The sequence below is a fragment of the Piliocolobus tephrosceles genome, chromosome 19, assembly GCF_002776525.5.
Source record: "Piliocolobus tephrosceles isolate RC106 chromosome 19, ASM277652v3, whole genome shotgun sequence".
In the NCBI taxonomy this organism is placed as follows: Eukaryota; Metazoa; Chordata; class Mammalia; order Primates; family Cercopithecidae; genus Piliocolobus; species Piliocolobus tephrosceles.
The window spans coordinates 27,907,659-27,925,927 of NC_045452.1; the positions used below are offsets into that span (position 1 = coordinate 27,907,659).

An 18,269-nucleotide genomic window follows, 5' to 3' on the forward strand; every position below is an offset into this window, starting at 1 on the left:
CGCCAGTCAGAAAACAAATGGGCTTAAGCTGCAGGAAGATGAGCCGTTCCCAAGGCATTTTCCGATCTGAAAAACAGCGGTCGCAGCTCAGGAATGGAGTTCCCGGTGAGGATGCAGCGGGAGACAGAGCCAGGCTTCCCTCCCAGGAAAGGGCCAGGCCCTGCATAGGAGCTTTCGTGAAAAACCAGGGAGGCTGCAGATTCTCTTGAAATGCCAACACGCTGGTGCCACACCTCGATAGAGCTGCAGTCACTCTGCTGTGGCGCGTGCGAGGCTGACCGTCCTAGACCTTGGGGAGAAATCATGACAGCTGATGCCAGTGCTTGTTACTAGGAAAACACAGTAAGAAACTTCATCCCTAAATGTTTATATCTACTATGTACTCACAAAAATTTTAAAAAAGGATTTACTATGAAAATGTAAAGTATCTCATTAATCTTTATCTTGATCATATGTTGAACTGATAATATTTTGGATGTATTGGTTTAAATAAAATATATTCATTAAAAAAAGAAAAGGAAAGGAAAACTTCATCCCGCCGCCTCTGGGAAAGGATCTTGGGTTCATTGGCAGGTAAATGTTCCCCCAAAGGAGGTCCACTGTGGATGCTGGAAACGAACCGTCAGCTGACAAGCATCTGCAGCTCTGAAAACAAGGGCTGCACGCATTGTCCCCGCCAGTGCCCCACCAGCCCACCCCCATCACCTCTATGTCCTCAGCCCCACGTCAGGTTCTGGAAGTTTCCAGGGGAGTGGGCAGTACCCTCAGGGGCTCTTGGGGCTGAGGCCTCTTCCATGAATCATATGTGGAAGCCCAGGACCAACCTCAGAGAGGATCATGTCTGAGAAGTCGTCTGAGGGAAAATAGCCACTTACGAGCGTGGTTCTCCAGGCCTTTGGAGACAAAGGACAAATATTCCTCCCACCCCAATCCCCAACCAGGCTCCTTGTTCATTTTTCTTTAAAAAAACAAGAAAACAAATCCCCATTCTCCCCAGCCTGAAACAGTGCTCCGGAGGAGCTGCCCTGGCCCCCACGGACAACGGCCTCAGGCCCAGCTGGCAGCCAGAAGAACTATGCCTCCCAGCGCCTCCAGGGCCCTTGCAGTCTGGAGAGATCTGGCTTGGCCACTTTTGCAGATTCCCAGGCCTGGGGCCACTCAGTTGCCTCCCCCAGCCCAGGTGTCTCCACAGGACCCTGGCCGCGGAGAGTCTGAAGCCAGGCAGGGAGAAGAGGGCAGAAAATGGTGGTGCTGGGGAGCTGGGCTGTGGAAGTTGCGCTGTGGGAGCTGGGCCAGGCCAGCAAATCATCCCCGAAGGTGGAGAACTGCCGGCTGAGGGCACCGTGGGCCTGGGTCCAGGACCCAGCGTGGAACCCCTTCTCCTGGAGCACCAGGGGTCCCAACAGTCCCTCCACTCCAGGGATCACGGGTGACCCAGGGCCGGGTGCTTTGGGGACGAGACAAAGACAGCGTGTTCCTCCAAGCCCCTGCCTGCCGCTCCGTCACTGGGGCCGTGGTCTGCGTGCCAGCAACCTTTTAGGAAGCATCTTGTACCCACCCTCACCACCCTGCAAACAACCTGTGTCCAAAACACTTGGCAGTGGGCTTAAAACACTCAGGTGCCCCGAGGAGGCGCCGGGAGATGAGCTCAGAGCGCTGACTGGCGAAGGCCCCAGCAGGACTGGGGCGTGGGACTTGCTTGTTTACCTCTTAAGAGAAAAACACAACGAAAAAAGCTTCTGGGTAGAATTGGAAGTTCTGGGGCCCTCGGTGCCTCGGCCTCCGCGCGCTTCTCTTCCTCCCCTCCCCGGCCTGCTTCTCCTCCTTCTTTCCCTCTTTGTTGCCAACCTCAGAGCCGCGGCTGAAACCCAGCCCAGCGTCCGCGAAGCCCGGAAACTTCCAGCTCCGCGACTGTGCAGAAAGTTGGGGGGCGCGGCCGGGGTGACAGCAGCGTCTCGGGAGCGGCTGCGGCGGCCACCTGGGACCTCGGCCTCCCGCTGCCCCAGCCGCGCCCGGGGACCTCGGGCAGCCCGCGGGCCGGACGTGAACTTGACCGTCGCTGTGCCCGCCTGGACCGCGGCGCGCTCGGGACGATCTGGTAAGCGCTACCCCTCCCGCCCTCGCCCGGCGGCGCTGGGGTCCGGGTCGGGGTCCGTGGCTCGACCACGAGGGCGTGTCCGGGGCGGCGGGCGCCAGGGCTCCTCGGCCGCTGCACGGGAGCGCACGGCTGAGCCCGCGGCCCGGCCCGGCGAAGTCAGCCCGCAGCCTTCCAAACAAAGACTCGGAAAGTTCGGAAGGGAATCGTCCCGACATTTTCCCTTCCCTCCGGCTCTGGGTTTTGGCCATCAGGGCTCTTAAAAGGGAAAGGAGAGCTCTCTGGTTTTCTCCTGGTGCTTTCTTCCCTGCGCTTTGGGCCCCCCACCTTTGGCTGGAGGGAAGGAGGAGGGGGCATGGATGCCCCTCGGGTCCTCAGGTGTTGACCCTCCGAGGTCAAGCTGCCCAGGGACACCACAGGAGGTGAGGGCCTGTGGGATGAGGGACCCCCGACAGCACAAGGAGGCAAGCCCCTCACGGCTGCAATGCTTGGGTCCTGGGGCTCAGGTGGAAGTTGCTCCTGATCCCCCCACCCTCGGTACCATGCTGAGTGACTTCTCTTAGCCGTCCTGGGTGACCCTTCTGAGCAAGACACCCTGGTCACCAACTGTCCTGCTGGCTCTGCTTGGGGCAGCCACAGTGACAAGTGAGCCTGGCAGGTGCTGGGTCACAGGAGAGCCATGGATAGGGCCTGGGGAGGAGGAGAAGCTGGGGCCCTGTAGGGCCTGTTCCCTGGGGAGCAGGTGGGGGACTCTGCTGCCGCCCCAATTCCTGCCTGCAACAGGCCCAGCCCAGACCTCCAGCTAGCTTCTCTGCATGCCCCTCTGTCTGCCTGAGACAAGGCCTCTGTCCCTGTGAGTGTTCTGATCCCTGAGGGGCACTCCTGGGGTAGAAACCTACCCCACCCGTGGGCGGTGGCAAAGCCCTGGAAACTCACAGAGCTGTCCTGGGCCTGGGCCTCCACAAGCCTCCCAGTTTGATCAGGTGCCCCCAACCACAGCAGGGACCACCTATCAGGTCTTGCTACCCGCGGTGGCCAGGTCCCCAGCCTTCCAGAGACCGTTGCTAACTTGCCTCCATCCCCGGGTGCCTATGCTCCCAAAGTCCTCCTTAGGGGAGCACGCAAGCCAAGAGGGCTGGCCAGCCAGAGTCTGAGCGGGTCACCCCACCGTGTCCCTGGACTCTCCGGCAGGGCTGTCACAGGGCAGCCTGCAGGCGTCAGCTGGGGCACAGAGGGGGTTTGCAGTGATAGCAGGGGACGGAGTGCTCAGTCAGCTCCAGCCTGTTGCTACCATGAGGATAAGGGCCGGGGCTGTCCAAGCTTCTGACTTCAGAAGAAATCCAGATTTGTACATGAAATGTCCAAAATTTGAACACATTGCAGGACAGAGGAAACACTCTCGGGTTGAACCCAACCCATGCCCCCACCCCAAGTTTGCAACTCCTGTGTACGCCTGAACTGGTTAGTGTTCAAAGGAAGGCAGATTTCTGAGTGACCCTGGCCCCAGCCCGAGATTTGAGCAGGAGACCCCATGGATCTGGGGAGCAGGGAGGCAGGAGCATTTGTATCTTACAGATCCAGCACCATGGGGAGGGTCGGCCTCAACAGGCATGAGCTGTCCAGGTAACTAACCCTTGCTTGAGCCCATTTAAAGTTAAAATCTCCCTAAAATGAGGAACCTGACCTGCTCCATCCCCAAACCCTTTGGGGAAGCTTTTATGCCCATTCAATCAGGGTATAATGAAGGACCGACAGGATGCAGTGAACCTGAACTCGGACTTTCTTCATGTCCCAGGCAGTGGAGCCGCAGCATGCCGAAAAGCCTGGGCTTACAGGGCAGTTCCGCACTGAGGCAGGCCTGCCTCCGCCTGCCAGCGCTACCTCATTCTAGCTGGGTAACCTCACCTCTCTAGGCCTCAGTTTCCTCACTCATAAAAGGAGCTTAATAAGAGTTCTGCCGGCTAGGCAGAACTCACACCTGTAACCCCAGCACTTTGGGAGGCCGAGGCAGACAGATCATGAGGTCAGGAGTTCGAGACCAGCCTAGCCAACATGGTGAAACCCCGTCTCCCTACTAAAAATACAGCAATTAGCCAGGTGTGGTGGCACACACCTGTAGTCCCAGCTACTCAGAAGCCTGAGGCAGGAGAATTGCTTGAACCCGGGAGGCGGAGGCTGCAGTGAGCCAAGGTTGTGCCACTGCATTCCAGCCTGGGTGACAGAGCAAGACTCTGTCTAAAAAAAAAAGTAAAAAATTGTTCTATCTCAGTTGCACTGTTGGGAGAATGGTGACAATCCCTGTGAACATGGAGCACTCCGCTAGCACACAGCAGGCACTCAGCATCAGTGGCTGCTGCTCCACCGGCCCGTGGCTGCTGGCTTCTCTCACACATCACCTGCTTCTGGGCAGCTCAGGAATTTCTCTCCTGCATCTCATGTCAACTTTGCGTCGCTTGCCTCACCACCTTCTGGTGCTTGTTTCCATACCCTAAAGCAAACAGTCACTGAACACCTCCCCCACACCTATACTCCTGTATAGAGTACTAGGCACAGAGAGGTAAGATGACAAGGTCCCGCCTTAGAAGCTGCCAGATGCCCTGTGCAGTGACACCCTCAGGTGAGCTTCTCTAGGCTAATGCTAGAGAAGGTGTTTCCTGTGCAGCCTTTGTTGAATGCCTCCAGAGACAGGCAGCTCACCACCTCTCTGGCAGTGTGGCTGTAGAAGCTGTAGGACAGGGTCACCCAGGCATCCTTGAGCCTTAACTGGTAGAAAGAGATGCAGGGCAGGTCCACAGACAGTGCCCCTGAGTCAGAGGCACCTGGTTTTACTGGAGAAAACACATACCTCAAAAGAAATTTCTGAAAATTTGGTGAGGTGTACAGAAAGATTTCAGTCTCCAGAAAAAGCACTGCAAATGCTCATGCATGTTTTTACAGAACACAGCCCTGTTTCCTCTTTTTGTCGACAGCCCATTTAGCAATGCCAGGGCTGTGCTGGTGACCCCACCCACCTCCTAACAAGGCAGCCACTGTCCCAGGGGACAGCCAATATATGCTTTGATTTTCTGAGGTTCGTGTCCCTGGGTCCCTGATTTTGGAAAGCCTGGACAAAATATAAGGAGTCACTGCATGGGAAATAAACCTACTCCAGAAAGCTGGCTGCTGTATTCAGGAAACTGGAGAGAAAGGTCAAGGTGTTCTGAGGCCCAGGGTTCCTCGCCAGGATTGGCTATAGAGTTTGCAGGACCCGGGTAAGGTGAAAATGTGGCGCCCTGGTTTGAAAATGCCTGAGAGTTACAAGATGGTGATGACGGTGCGCATTAAAATGAGCTTGGGGCCCTTCCGAGTGCAGGGCCTTCCTAAGCTCAGGGCCCCGTGCGGTGGTACGGGTCACAAACCCACAAAGCCAGCCCTGCCCCTCACACGTGTTCGTGCCACATGCTGAGGCCCAGGGAGGGACCAAAGGCAGCTTCAGTGAAGGAGTACAACTCCTCGTCTTTGCCATTCTTTTTTTTTTTTTCTTTTTTTTTTTTTGCCATCTTTGATGTTCCATGCTAATTTTAGAACACTTTGAGTCCTCACAAAAGAAAAACATTTTTCAATCACCTATGAAACCACACTCAGAGATAGCCACTGGAAAGGCCTCACCCAGCTTCTGCCAAAACTTTTTTTTTTTTTTTTTTTTTTTTGAGATGGAGTCTCGTTCTGTCGCCCAGACTGAAGTGCAGTGGTGCAATCTCGGCTCACTGCAACCTCTCCTTCCTGGGTTCAAGCGATTCTCCTGGCTCAGTCTCCCAGGTGGCTGGGACTACAGGCGCCCACCACCACGCCTGGCTCATTTTGGTATTTTTAGTAGAGATGGGGTTTCACTATGTTGGCCAGACTGGTCTCGAATTCCTGACCCCAGGTGATCCACCTGCCTCAGCTTTCCACAGTGCTGGGATTACAGATGTGAGCCACTGCACCTAGTCTGTCAAAACATATTTTAAGCAAAATTAGCATCTTATTAGGTGTATCATTTTATCTTCTGCTTGTTTCATTAATACTTTATCACAATATTTTCCTAAGTCAGAAGATACGGTCCTGCAAATGAATTTTGATGACTATTTAGCATTCCACTGGACAGAAGTCCTTAACTAACCCCTTATTATCAGGCCGTTGGGTTCTTCCCAGTTATTTCCAGTTTTCCCCATTATAGGCAACACTTCCAGGAACATTTGTCTGCACTTTTCTGATTACTTCCTAGGGGGATGAAACCAGCTTTAGTGGTGGGACTCCCAGTTAAGTCATTAGGGGTGACATTTTGACTCCAGAACCCTCTTGGGGTGGTCTCTGAAAAACCCCCTTGCCCAAGTACCTCAGCCCCCATGCCTCGTGCAGTGATGGTCCCACACCACAGCCCTGGTATCTTTCTTTTTTTTTTTCGAGATAGAGCCTCACTGTCATCCAGGGCTGGAGTGCAGTGGCACTACCTCAGCTCATTGCAACCTCTGCCTCCCGGGTTCAAGCGATTCTCCTGCCTCAGCCTCCGAAGTAGCTGGGACTACAGGCACGTGCCACCATGCCCGGCTAATTTTTTGTATTTTTAGTAGAGACACGGTTTGACCATGTTAGCCAGGATGGTCTCGATCTCCTGACCTTGTGATCTATCCACCTCAGCCTCCCAAAGTGCTGGGATTACAGGCATGAGCCACTGCACCCGGCCTTGACTTTCAAGAGAAAAACCTGACTTTTCCCACAACTCACTTGACTGGCAGCGTAGGCAAAGACTCGAAGTGAGTCTGGAGCGCTGACTGCCTGCCCTGCACTGGCTGTGTCTATCGCCATCTGTGAGGTGCTACCTTCATCCCCCGGTACAGACAAGGACCCCAGGCTCAATGGGCTGAGGCACTGGCCCAGGGAAACTCCATGCCGCCCTTATTGTGAGGAGGACACATTCGTGACTCTGAAGCAGAAAAGACCCTTTGTCCTGCCAAACCATGGGCAGGATTCGGGGGTCCACAATGTGGCTCCTGGGGTGGCCTGACCACTGAGCCTGTCAGGCCGGGGTTGGGAGGAGGATGCTAGCCTGGTGCCTGCTCACAGGGAGCACTCAATAAACAGCAGCAGGAAGAAGAGGAGAGGATGGGGCGGCAGCAGCAGGAGGGGAGGCTCTCCGGGCATCTCCCAGCTGGCAAAGGCTCCTGAGAGCAGGGATCAGGTCTGCGGCCCCAGGGCCAGCCCAGCAGGGGAGCAAGGTGTGTGAACACATCGATGAGGGCCGTGTCCTTCTTCCCCTTCACAGGCAGCTGGGCATGTCTGGGCCAGAGGGGAGGGCCTGTTAGTTTCCTGTGGCAGCCATGTAACGACTTATGGCTGACTTAGTGGCTTAAGCAACACACATTTATTACCTTACAGTCAAGGGGTCAGATGCCTGAGGTGGGGCTCCCAGGGCTAAAATCCAGATTGTTGGCAGGGCTAGTTCCTCCTGGAACTCCAGGGGAAAAATCCATATCTTGCCTTTTCTGGCCTCTGGTGGCACCTGCTCCTTGGCTCCTCCTCCCTTCTTCCATCTTGAAAGCCAGCAGCGTCCCCTCGTTCTGTCTCTGACCACAGCAGGGAAGGAGTCTCTGCTTCTAAGGTTTCGTGTGACTAGATTGGGTGCACGTGGCTAATCCAGGCTACCCTCCCACTGCAGATTTTCAACTCAATCACACACCTGCAAAGTCCCTTTGGTCTAGTGCGGTAACACGTTCCCAGGTTCCGGGGATTAGGGCTCAGATATCTGGGGGACATTATTCTGCCCAGTAAAGGTGGTGTCCGGGAGTCTGAGCACCTGAACCTCCCCAGGGGACTGAAGGAATGCCTGCAGTGTCCTCTTCCTCGTCCTCAGCAGCTGTGAGTGCAGAATAGAGGCCGTCTACAAGGTCACACCTGGAGGGATCCGGGGAAACTGAGGTCACAGAGGTCTTGCCCAGGACCCCAGGCCAAGTCCTGTGTTGTCTTCCACAGATGCCCCCCTTCCCCACCACCCTGCAGTGCACTGGCCAGGGGGTGGCAGCGTTTTGGCCTGGAGGGACACCAGCCTGAGGACTCTGCGGAGCTCTGGGCCTAGGGGGCAGGCAGGAGGGACTGTCCTCTATTGGGTGGCTTCCCCACACCAGGGGCCGCTTTACGGAGGTTACCTTTTCATCCCCCAAGTCTCATGGGAAGTGAACATTTGTTTCCTCATCTCATAGGTAAAGAAGCTGAGGCCCTCAAAGGGGCAGTGGCTTGTCCGTGGAGAATAGTCTGCTCCTCCCAAGAAGCCTGTGGCTGGTGGAGAAGCGGGTGTGAATGGGCTGTCCTATGAGCAGGAGGGTGGTGTGCAGTGATGTCGGCGTGGTCCCTGTGAAGCTCTGTGCACAGGCCTGTGCATCCGCTGACAGGCAGCCGAGAAGACCTACAGTCACATCGCTGATGGTAAAGCTGTAGCAACAGGCCCAGAGAGGTGTGTTAGTTTTCCCAGAGACACACAGCTCTCTGGAAGAGTGCCATCCTCCGAGCGCCGTCGCCTGGTGTTTTGCATCCCTTGCCCCATGGGCACACGTAGGAGCAGAGTTCCTTGGGGTTCGATCTGTGGGGTGGTTTGTGAGGGGGACTGTCTCCTCCATTGTGGAACAGACTTAGCTGCCTCTCTGTAAAACATTTTTGCCTGACGTGAATTCCCTCCCTTGACTGGGGGCCAGCACAGTGCGCAGTAGGTTGGTTAAGAGCCCTGGGTTTGGGCTGAGTACAGTAGCTCATACCTGTAATTCCAGTACATTGGGAGGCCAAGGCAGGAAGACTGCGTGAGCCTAGGAGTTTGAGACCAACCTGAGCAACAAAGGTTAAATAAAAAAGAAATTAGCTGGGCGTGGTGGCACATGCCTGTAGTCCCAGCTACTTGGTGTGGCTGAGGCAGGAGGATAACTTGAGCCTGAGAGGTTGAAGCTGCAGTGAGCTATGATCATGCCACTGCACTCCAGCAGGGGCAACAGAGCAAGACCCCATCTCAAAAAAAAAGAAAAGAAAAGCCTTGGGACAGGAGCTGGGTTGCTCTTAAATCCCAGAGCCCCCACTTTGCTGTGATCTCAGGTATGCTCCTGACCTCTCTGTGCCCGAGTTCCCCCAGCTGTAAAGGGGGGTGATAATAACGCTGCCCAGACCCCAGAGGACACCTAGGAGGCTCTTGCTGGGCAGCTGGTCCTGCCCCAGAGCCCTTCCACTCCACGCACCCCTGCATACACTCAAGGGCAGATGGGCCCCCCACAACCAAGCCAGGCCTGGTGGCCCTAGGACACTCTTGGTCACAAGAATTCAGATTATTTTCTCAGCAAATTTCTGACCACTGTCCTGGGGCCTCAGCAGGGGCAGAGCTGCATGGTCCTGGGTCTAGCTGGACTTGTTCTGGCTCAAACTTCAGCCCACCACAAGGACAAGGGTTCTGGGAACTCAGGCAGTCTCTCTGCCAACCAGGAGCCACTCTTGCTCGCCTGGACCCCACGGGGCAGGCATAGTGGGCATTCATATCATTCCCATTTTGCAGCCAGGCAGACCGAGGCCCAGAGAGGCCAGATAACCTGCCTCAGGTCACACAGTTGGCAAAGGATAGGGCCAAACCTTGGTGATGGCCAGACTCTAAATCCAGGGCCACTTCTTGCCTTAGGAATGTAGTCTTCCCTGGCACTCACTTAACCAAGAATCTTTCTAGAAGGGGAGCAGGCCTTCCTGCCCCATTCCCGGAACAGGCCGGCTGCTTTCAGGGCCAGAAGAGCCATGGAACAGCCCTTTGGAGGAGGAGCTTGTGAGAATGTGCAGGGGTCACAGAGCCTCCCCAGGCAGGGCAGCATTGCAGCTTGCATGTGGCAGGGGTGTGGGGTGAAGCTGTGCAGGGCAAAGGACAAGTCAGTCGCCACTGGAAGTGCCCCACTCGGGGGCCTCCATGTGTCTCTTTCCCCAGCACTGGCATGGCACATTTTGACCTGAGCAATGGTGAGCTGCCCAGAATATGAACAGGAAGAAGAGAACCTTCCCCAGGCAGCATGTGAGGCTGGGGTGGCACTCAACACAGGATGGCAGCAAAGGGCATGCCGCCCTCCAGGCCGAGGGTCTCAGGAGCCTCCCTTCCCAGCCCCTGCTGTGGCCTCTCCCTCAGGCCTGGCATGGGAGGAGTTAAGCAGCCGCGGGCACCTTGGCACATTACGCTGCCCAGAGTGTCCGGCTCCCCACCCCCACTGCTTTTCTTCCTTTTTGCCTTTTTCCTTCTTAATTAATCATACGCTGCTGCCCAATTTAAATATGGAAATGCCCAGGCCGAGGCGATGCAATTATTCATGAGGGCCAGGCGGCTGTCCGGGGCTCTCGGGCTGTGGGGAGTACCGTGGCATCGCCTCCGTTCTGATGTGTGTGAAATTATGTGCACAAAAGGCGCCTCCTTATCTGGGTGTGTGAACTAAATAAATAAATAAGGGCTTTTGTTTGTTTGCCGGCTCCTGCACATGGCTGCTGGGACTCAAGCGCTGGTGTTGTCTGCGCCTCTGTGGGACTCAGGAGACGGGAGGCAGGGGAGGCCCCCGCAGGCTGGCCGGGGGCTGGGGGCTGGGGGCCGGGGGCTGGCCACCAGGCACCTGGGGCCCTCTCCCTCCCCTGGCACCACCCTCACCCCGCAGCTACCCCCCCCCCCCCATGCACACTCTCGCCGGAAAGTTCGCCCTGCCCGGGCTGGGCTCCCAGGCAGCCTGGCACGGTGCCAGGCTCGCCGCCGAGCTCGGGCAGCAGGGTGGGGCGAACGCAGAGCACGGAGGACGGGGCCGGGCGACCTGGGCACCAGCAGGACCTGAGGCCAGGAGCCGGGGGCCCAGAAGGTGAGGGCACCCCAAGTGGGCGCAGGGTGGGAGCTCTGCGGGCAGCAGGCCCTGCGGCCGGGCCCAGGAGCAGGCCTCGTGGGGGTGGGGGGTTGGAGCGGAGGCTGGCAGAGGAGGCAGGCACAAAGGAGGGCAGTGCCAGGCAGCTGCGGCCGACGCGGGCATCGCTGCCTGCCTGCCCCCAGCCGGCCTCCCTGCCGGCTGGGGCTGGCCTGGGCTCCGAGCGGAGGACGCGTGTGCAGGGGGCCAGGCAGGAGCGGCAGACACCAAGCCCAGCCGTGGCCACAGGGCCAGCCGCGCGCAGTCGGAGGAAGGGCCGGAGCGAGGCGGGGCCCGGGGCTGTCAAGGAGAAAAACATCCCAAGGCCTGCAAATTGCTGCTCTCAGCTTTTTTCCCCCCTCCTCCTGCTTCGAGGGGGGGCAGGGGGGGGGGGGTGGCGAAAAAAAAGCAGCGCTTCCTCTGGAGGCGGATGCAAAAAGGATGCAGAATTTTAACCATCTCCTGCACCGGCCCTCCTTCCTGAGCAGGGTTTGGGCCCTGGCCTGGCGCCGAGGCACCCTGGGAAGGGAAAGGCCAGAGCAGCCGATGCCGGTTCTGGGGGACGCGGGAAAGCCCAGCCTCCTCTGCACCTCCATCCAGAACGGGGTTGGGGGGGAGGCCCGCAGCACCTGCAGCAGGGGTGGAGGATGGGAGGCGGAAGGGGCCTGGTGCCTTCGGAGGCTGCACCTCACCGTACCAGTCACTACCCAGGGCAGCACGCCTGTTTGCTGGCCTCCTCTTGGTGTTGAACTTGGTGTCCTTGGTGTTAAACTTGGTCCCTGATTGGAGACCCCAGCCCTGTACCGTGTGGGGGTCTTGGGCCCCCTGACTTGGGGCCCACTGACTGGGGGCCTTCAACCACACTAGCATCCCAGGCCTTCCTCTTGACTAATTTCTGTTTTAAAAATAATGTGGAACGTTTTCTGGCATCTGGTGAGGACTTCACACACTGTACATTGAAGGCAGGACTTAAGCAATGAGTTCACAAGGTTATCTGGTCACTGGGCCAATGGCAGGCAAGCCCCCTGTGCTCCTCACTTCCTCACCGGGTGAGACTCAGGCAAGCCCCCTGCGCTCCTCACCGGGTGAGACTCAGGGGCATGGGTTTGGGCGTGGGATCTCAGAGGGATGGTCTGGGCCCACATGCCCACAAGGCACAGAGCCTAGGGCCCACGAAATGTTTTCATTTTAATTTCTTTTAAAATCATAAGAAAAAACGACTATAAAAATAATGAATATATGATAATGAATTCGACCTGGTTATATTGGTCTTTAATTTGATGCAGTCATAAAATAGAATTTTTAGTATTCCTGGAGGAAGGGAACCAGGAAGCCGAACGTGCCCCGGCCCATGAAAAGCAGGTGTGGCCTGGGTTGGTCCTGTCTGTCCCAGGACAAAGGCTCAGATGTCTGGGTCCAGGGGTGGGGTTGGGAGCATCTGGGTGCCCTGTGAGTCTGGCCCCCATGAAGGCTAGCCGGGACAGGTTGCTCCAGCCTGCGGCGGACAGGAGCCAGGGCTGTGTGTGTCTGTACGTGTCCATGTATGTGCGTGTGGGTGTGCAGGCATTCTCGTGTGTATGCGTGTTTGACAAAGGATTCCCAGACACCTGCGTGTGTAAGTCCCAATTCTCGAAACAGGGGAATGCAAGGCCAGGGTCAGGAGACAAGTGTGGCTGCGAGGGCCTTGTATTCCTGACAATGATGGGTGGGAAGTGCCATTGTCTCCCTAGGAGAAGGCAGCCTTCAAGGTCCCAGTGCCCCCAAATCCATGAGCTCACACAAAACAACGCGAGCCACAAATGCAAGCCACATCTGTAATTTAACATCTTCTAATAGCCACATGTTTGGAAAGTGAAAATAAGCAGGTGAGATTCACTTTAGTACTAAAATTCATTTTAATCTAATATAAACTTCCAAAATCCCCTTTCAATGTGTTGCTTGTATGAAACTGTGAGTGGGATATTTTGCCATTTTTTCCATATTCGATTTGGCCTCTCCCCATTTCAATGGCTCAGTTGCTGCATGTGGAGAAGGGGCTGCCGTGGCGGGCACGCAGGTTTAGTAGGTCCCTGTGCCCCCCACTTCCCCACCCAGAGTAGGGGAGACTGGTTTTCGGCTTCTTTTTTGCTGGTGGCCCTTCCTGGCCAGGGAAAGGGATGATTCCACTGGCTCATCGGCCCCAAGCAACCCTGAGAGCTGAAAGAATGGATGTTGGGGCTGCAGGTTCCAGAATGAGGGGGGCTGCTGGAAAAGGGTTCTTCGGCTGTGCTCCCAGACGCCAGGGGACGACACAAAGGGCTGACTTCAGACTCACAATAGTGGGGCGGTTAGTCACAGTGCCAGGGCAGCGGGCAGGCAGACAGAGCCCCCTGTGTCTGCGCCTGGTCGGGCTGGGCCCTGCAGCCCCCATTTCCCCAGCTGGCTTCCCACCCCACCCCTGCCCGCTCCCCACATTAACCCCCTGCCGCCTGCTGCCTACCTGGCAGCCTGGCCGGGGCTCCCTTGGCCAAGCTCTGGTTTCCACCAGCCACCCTGGCCAGAGGCGTGCTCCTTCTAGAAGCCCGGCTCAAGCCTGCATGAATTCACCGGCCTGTCTCAGGAAGCAGGCACTGGAACAGCTCCGTCACCGTGGCTGGGCAGTGTCCATGCAGCCTGAGAGAGGAGGTTTTCATATTAGTTAGAGGCTCCCCACTTAAAGATTTCATCAGCATTTGCAAGTATTCGCCATTCAAGGACTGTGCATTTCTGGAAACAATGAAAAGCCAAAACTGTGAAAAATTAAGGAGTGGCCCTGAAGCTGGTGTCTGTAACTGCACATTTTAAAGTGAACAGACTGATATAAATATTTTAATCCTGTGCCTAGATAGATGGATAAGATAAAATAAATTAGTCATGTTCTGGCCCAGTCTGGAGACTATCTGAAAGCAAGACAAATGTCAGCATTTGCTGTTTAGGGTTACAGTTAAAATCTCTCCTTCTAGATTGAGCTTCTAGAGCCTCAGAGATGGAATTCGCTGTTTTGCTGCGATTTGACATTAAATTATTGACCCATGGGGAGGAGGGTAACTTCCCCTGAAAAGGTATAAAACGAAGTTGTCAGTCTCTCTTTTTAATTAAAAAAAAAAAAAAAATCTCTGCAAAGATTCTGCATTCTGGCTTTTCTTTGCTAAATTAAAGTGGCATGTGTTTTTATTTTAGAAGGCAGAGATGTTTTGCTGTGCCCGGTGTGAGGAAGCGAAGGAAAAGAAAGATCTTTTGAAAATGTGTGCATCTACTTGCAGCTTAGAAATTCCAAGTGCCAGACATTTTTCTTGGGGAAATAAATGTCTCAATTTATTAATCTTACCTGTTGATTATGTTCTGGAATGATTTATTTCATAATTTAATCCTTGTCTAGAACCGAGGCCGTCTTTGGAGAGTAAAAGACCTAGGTGTCTTTGGTCCAGGAGACATGGTGGCCTTCTGTTAAAATCATTGACTGCTAGGATCGGGGCCCCGGCGGCTCTCGGACGGAACCGGTCTGTGCTAGGCAGCCCGGCCCACTCGGCCTTCAAAAAACAAGGGATGGGAGACATATGCTCTGCTCACATCATTTTGTTTTGATTTATTTTAAACTGCTTAAGATGATTTTAGCACAAAGAGTGGTGTATCTCGCTTGCATTCTGAGAGCCACTGGATTTCCAAGCTAGAGTACAATTTTTTTTTTTTAATCCAAATTTAGAAATTGCCTTTTAGAGTAGACAACAGCATGCTAGTTTGCCTTTTAACTCACTTTTTTTTTTTTTTTTTTTTTTGAGACGGAGTCTCGCTCTATCGCCCAGGCTGGAGTGCAGTGGCCGGATCTCAGCTCACTGCAAGCTCTGCCTCCCGGGTTCCCGCTATTCTCCTGCCTCAGCCTGCGGAGTAGCTGGGACTACAGGCGCCCGCCACCTCGCCCGGCTAGTTTTTTGTATTTTTAGTAGAGACGGGGTTTCACGGTGTTAGCCAGGATGGTCTCGATCTCCTGACCTCGTGATCCACCCGTCTCGGCCTCCCAAAGTGCTGGGATTACAGGCTTGAGCCACCGCGCCCGGCCTTAACTCACTTTTAAAGAAAGATATTTAAGATCAAGTACATTGAATTTGGAGATTGGCCCCCTCCGTTATTAGGGGCCAGAAATGGCCCAGTTTTCAAAAGTAAGGTCAGAAAAGGGGTGTTTCTGGCCTAAGAGTTCTTTCAGGCTGGGCTCGTACCACAGAGATTCTTCCACACACATGTCCTGAGTTCTTGTCCTATACATATTTTTTTCTTCCAAGGAGGAGTGTGGCATTCAGTTCCAATGTCATCGTGTGGAAAAGTGTCCCTGCCTGGCTGAGAAACTGTCACAGGCAGCCGGGCCACTTCCCAGCATGACCCACAAGCCCGATGGTGGCCCTCGAGTAGTTTAGGGACTCGCACAAATACCATTCTTTTAAAGCAAGCCAACGCGTTCTTCACGAACTACAGTTCCACCCTGGCTGCTGGTACTACCTCTAATAGTGGAAAAAATTTAAAAGATTGGGGACAACAGGAAACACATTGGATCCCCAGGGGAAACGGCCTGGAAGCTACAGGAGGGACATGGGTGACCCAAGGGCTCTGTTCAAGTCCTGGGGCTGTTCCCTTTATTCCTCCAAGCCTCAGCTCCCCGGATTTAAAGTGAGAACAGCACCCAGCCCAGCCCACTGTCAAGGGCTGTTGCAGGAATATGACAACAGCCACCAATATTTGCATAGCAGAGATGCCCAGTTTCATTTTCTATTTGAAAGTTTCTCTGAAGGGGGATGTGCTAGAGACACAAGAACAACTGCTATCATCTTAATAACTTTTCTGGCAATACACGACGATGGTTGTTTATATTAATCTCATAACTACTAACAATAATTCATTTCATTCTCATAATGAATTATATCTATTTGACTTATAATATATATAATCATATCAGTAATATAGTCCTTTTCTGATCATGAAAGCAACATATGCTCACTATAGAAAATTTGGAAAATACAGAAAAATGCACATAAGGGAAAAATTATTCATCCTTTCTCCCACGCAGAGACAAGCTCTGGTCACATTTTCCTGTGTTTCCTTCCAGGCTCTGCTCTCTGCCGAGCAGCTTTCATCAATTCTCCTAGCATCTATTTTCAGATAACTCCATGGGCTTTTGTGATTGGTCCGTCCTTGTTACCTTGGTCTTTCTGGTCCTCAGTGGCAATTCTTTCTCTCTGACTGCCTCCTTCAGGAGGGCCTGGCCCAGGGTCTGGGTGTTCAGGGAGAAGACCTCAGGTTTCACGGCACCCAGCCTCCTTGTCCTGCTGTGCTGGGAGCCCTGTTGGGGCAGGCCAGACACACGGCCAGCACAGCCCCACGGCAAAGCCAGGCCTGCGGGTGGGCTCAGGGCGTCAGGGAGCCGGAGCGAGTGGTATGAAACCCGTTATCTCGCAGGGCCCGAGCTGTGGAGGGGAGCATGCTAGGTCTTCCCGTGCAGGAGAGGGCTGGGAGGTAGGAAGATGCAGCAGGCCGTTCCTAACAGAAAACCCAGAACACTGCAGCATGGGTTGCGGGGAGCAGGGGAGAGCATATAAAAAGTAGCTTCGATACTTGAATTCTCGGCAAAGAAAGATGCTCGGGCCAAATCAAACAAACCACTTCTTAGACAGGCAAAGTTTCATCGGAACTGTTAGGATAACGTTTCCAAGGTGTTCAGCTTTATGGCCCTGACTTACACCCGCCGCGTGGGTGGGGGTTAGTGCCAAGTGGTTTGGTAGGTAGAAATCCACCAGAACTTCAGTGCAAGGGCACAATCCCCCAGTACCATGTCACAGTCATGCACGTGCCTTGGCCGACCCCACAAGTCCATCAGGAAAAAGTTCCACAGAACCAGGCCTCTGGAGGGGGAACCACACGGACCTCCCTATTGCCTTCTGAGTAACTGATCCAAAGGCATTTCTAGAATAGCCGAGTACATTCGTGACAGGAGAAATGAAATCTATAGGGTCTACCTTAACCCCCTTAGAATAATGCAGTGGCCTCAACGTCTTAACACTAGATCACTCGAGATTTATTAATAACCCAAGTTGCAGACAAACTTCATAGGCGAGATCATAGGGTTGCAGTGTTCATTACAGTATAGACATATTAGGGGGACATGACAGTAAATTATCCCATAGCGAAATAATGGAACATTGTGTCACCCTTAAAACGGTGTTGACATTTTGGGAGACCAAGGCGGGTGGATCACTTGAGGTCAGGAGTCCGAGACCAGTCTGACCAACATGGTGAAACCCTGTCTCTACTAGGAATACAAAAATTAGCCGGGTGTGGTGGCTCGTGCCTGTAATCCCAGCTAGTCAGGAGGCTGAGGCAGGAAAATTGCTTGAATTTGGGAGGCGGAGGTTGAGATCATGCCATTGCACTCCAGCCTGGGTGACAAGAGTGAAACTCCATCTCAATAAATAAATAAATAAATAAATAAATAAATAAATAATAAAATGGTGTTGACAAAAAGTTTGGAATGGCATGGGTGTGTATGGGATACAATACCTTCCTACAGTATATACATATGTAAGATATGTCTGTGTATGCATATGTGTGCTGAACAATAGTTGGGAGGGAATTACAACAGAATATTATTTCTGGATCATGGCATGTAGGTGAATTTTCCTTTTTTTGTGTATTTTATACTTAACCCATATTTTTTATTTACTACTGAAATTATCTGTATCTTAAATATCTATCTTTATATTTTATTCTTAAATTGCACATAATTTACACTTCCCTGTGCCTTCCTTAAACACGTGGCATTTTTATAATCAGGGAAAAACTATTTTTAAAGACTCATTATAGAAAGATAGACAAACAGAGACAAATGGCATGCTTTCTTTCAGTCGTTGGGGATGGATGATACACGTAGCAGAAGTATTCGTTAGGCCAACAAATAGGAATAGTAAGTCAATATTGTTCTTTCTTTCATAAAAGATTTATATGTTGGTAGCTTATTAATCAAATACTACGTGAGTTTTCTAACCAAACACATATACTTGTACACCAGGGCAGAAAAATCTCACTTAAGATTTTGTGTGGACTCGAGAAGTGTTTTTGTTCCCTAAACAATAGCATTAAGAAGAGGGAAAAAAGGCCCGTCTTCTTCCTGGATCCTTGCTTGGTTGGATGACAACCCTCCCGTGGTGAGACATGAGGCCTGATTTTCAGTTTGAGTTTTCTGCTTCCCCTGTTTGGTTTTTTAAAGATAA

At 53.5% G+C, this 18,269-nt stretch overlaps 1 pseudogene; it reads left to right on the plus strand.

The window, feature by feature from the left end:
- Nucleotides 1-9,070: 9,070 nt before the first annotated feature.
- Nucleotides 9,071-18,269, plus strand: part of LOC113219885 — a 59,068-nt pseudogene continuing 49,869 nt past the window's right edge.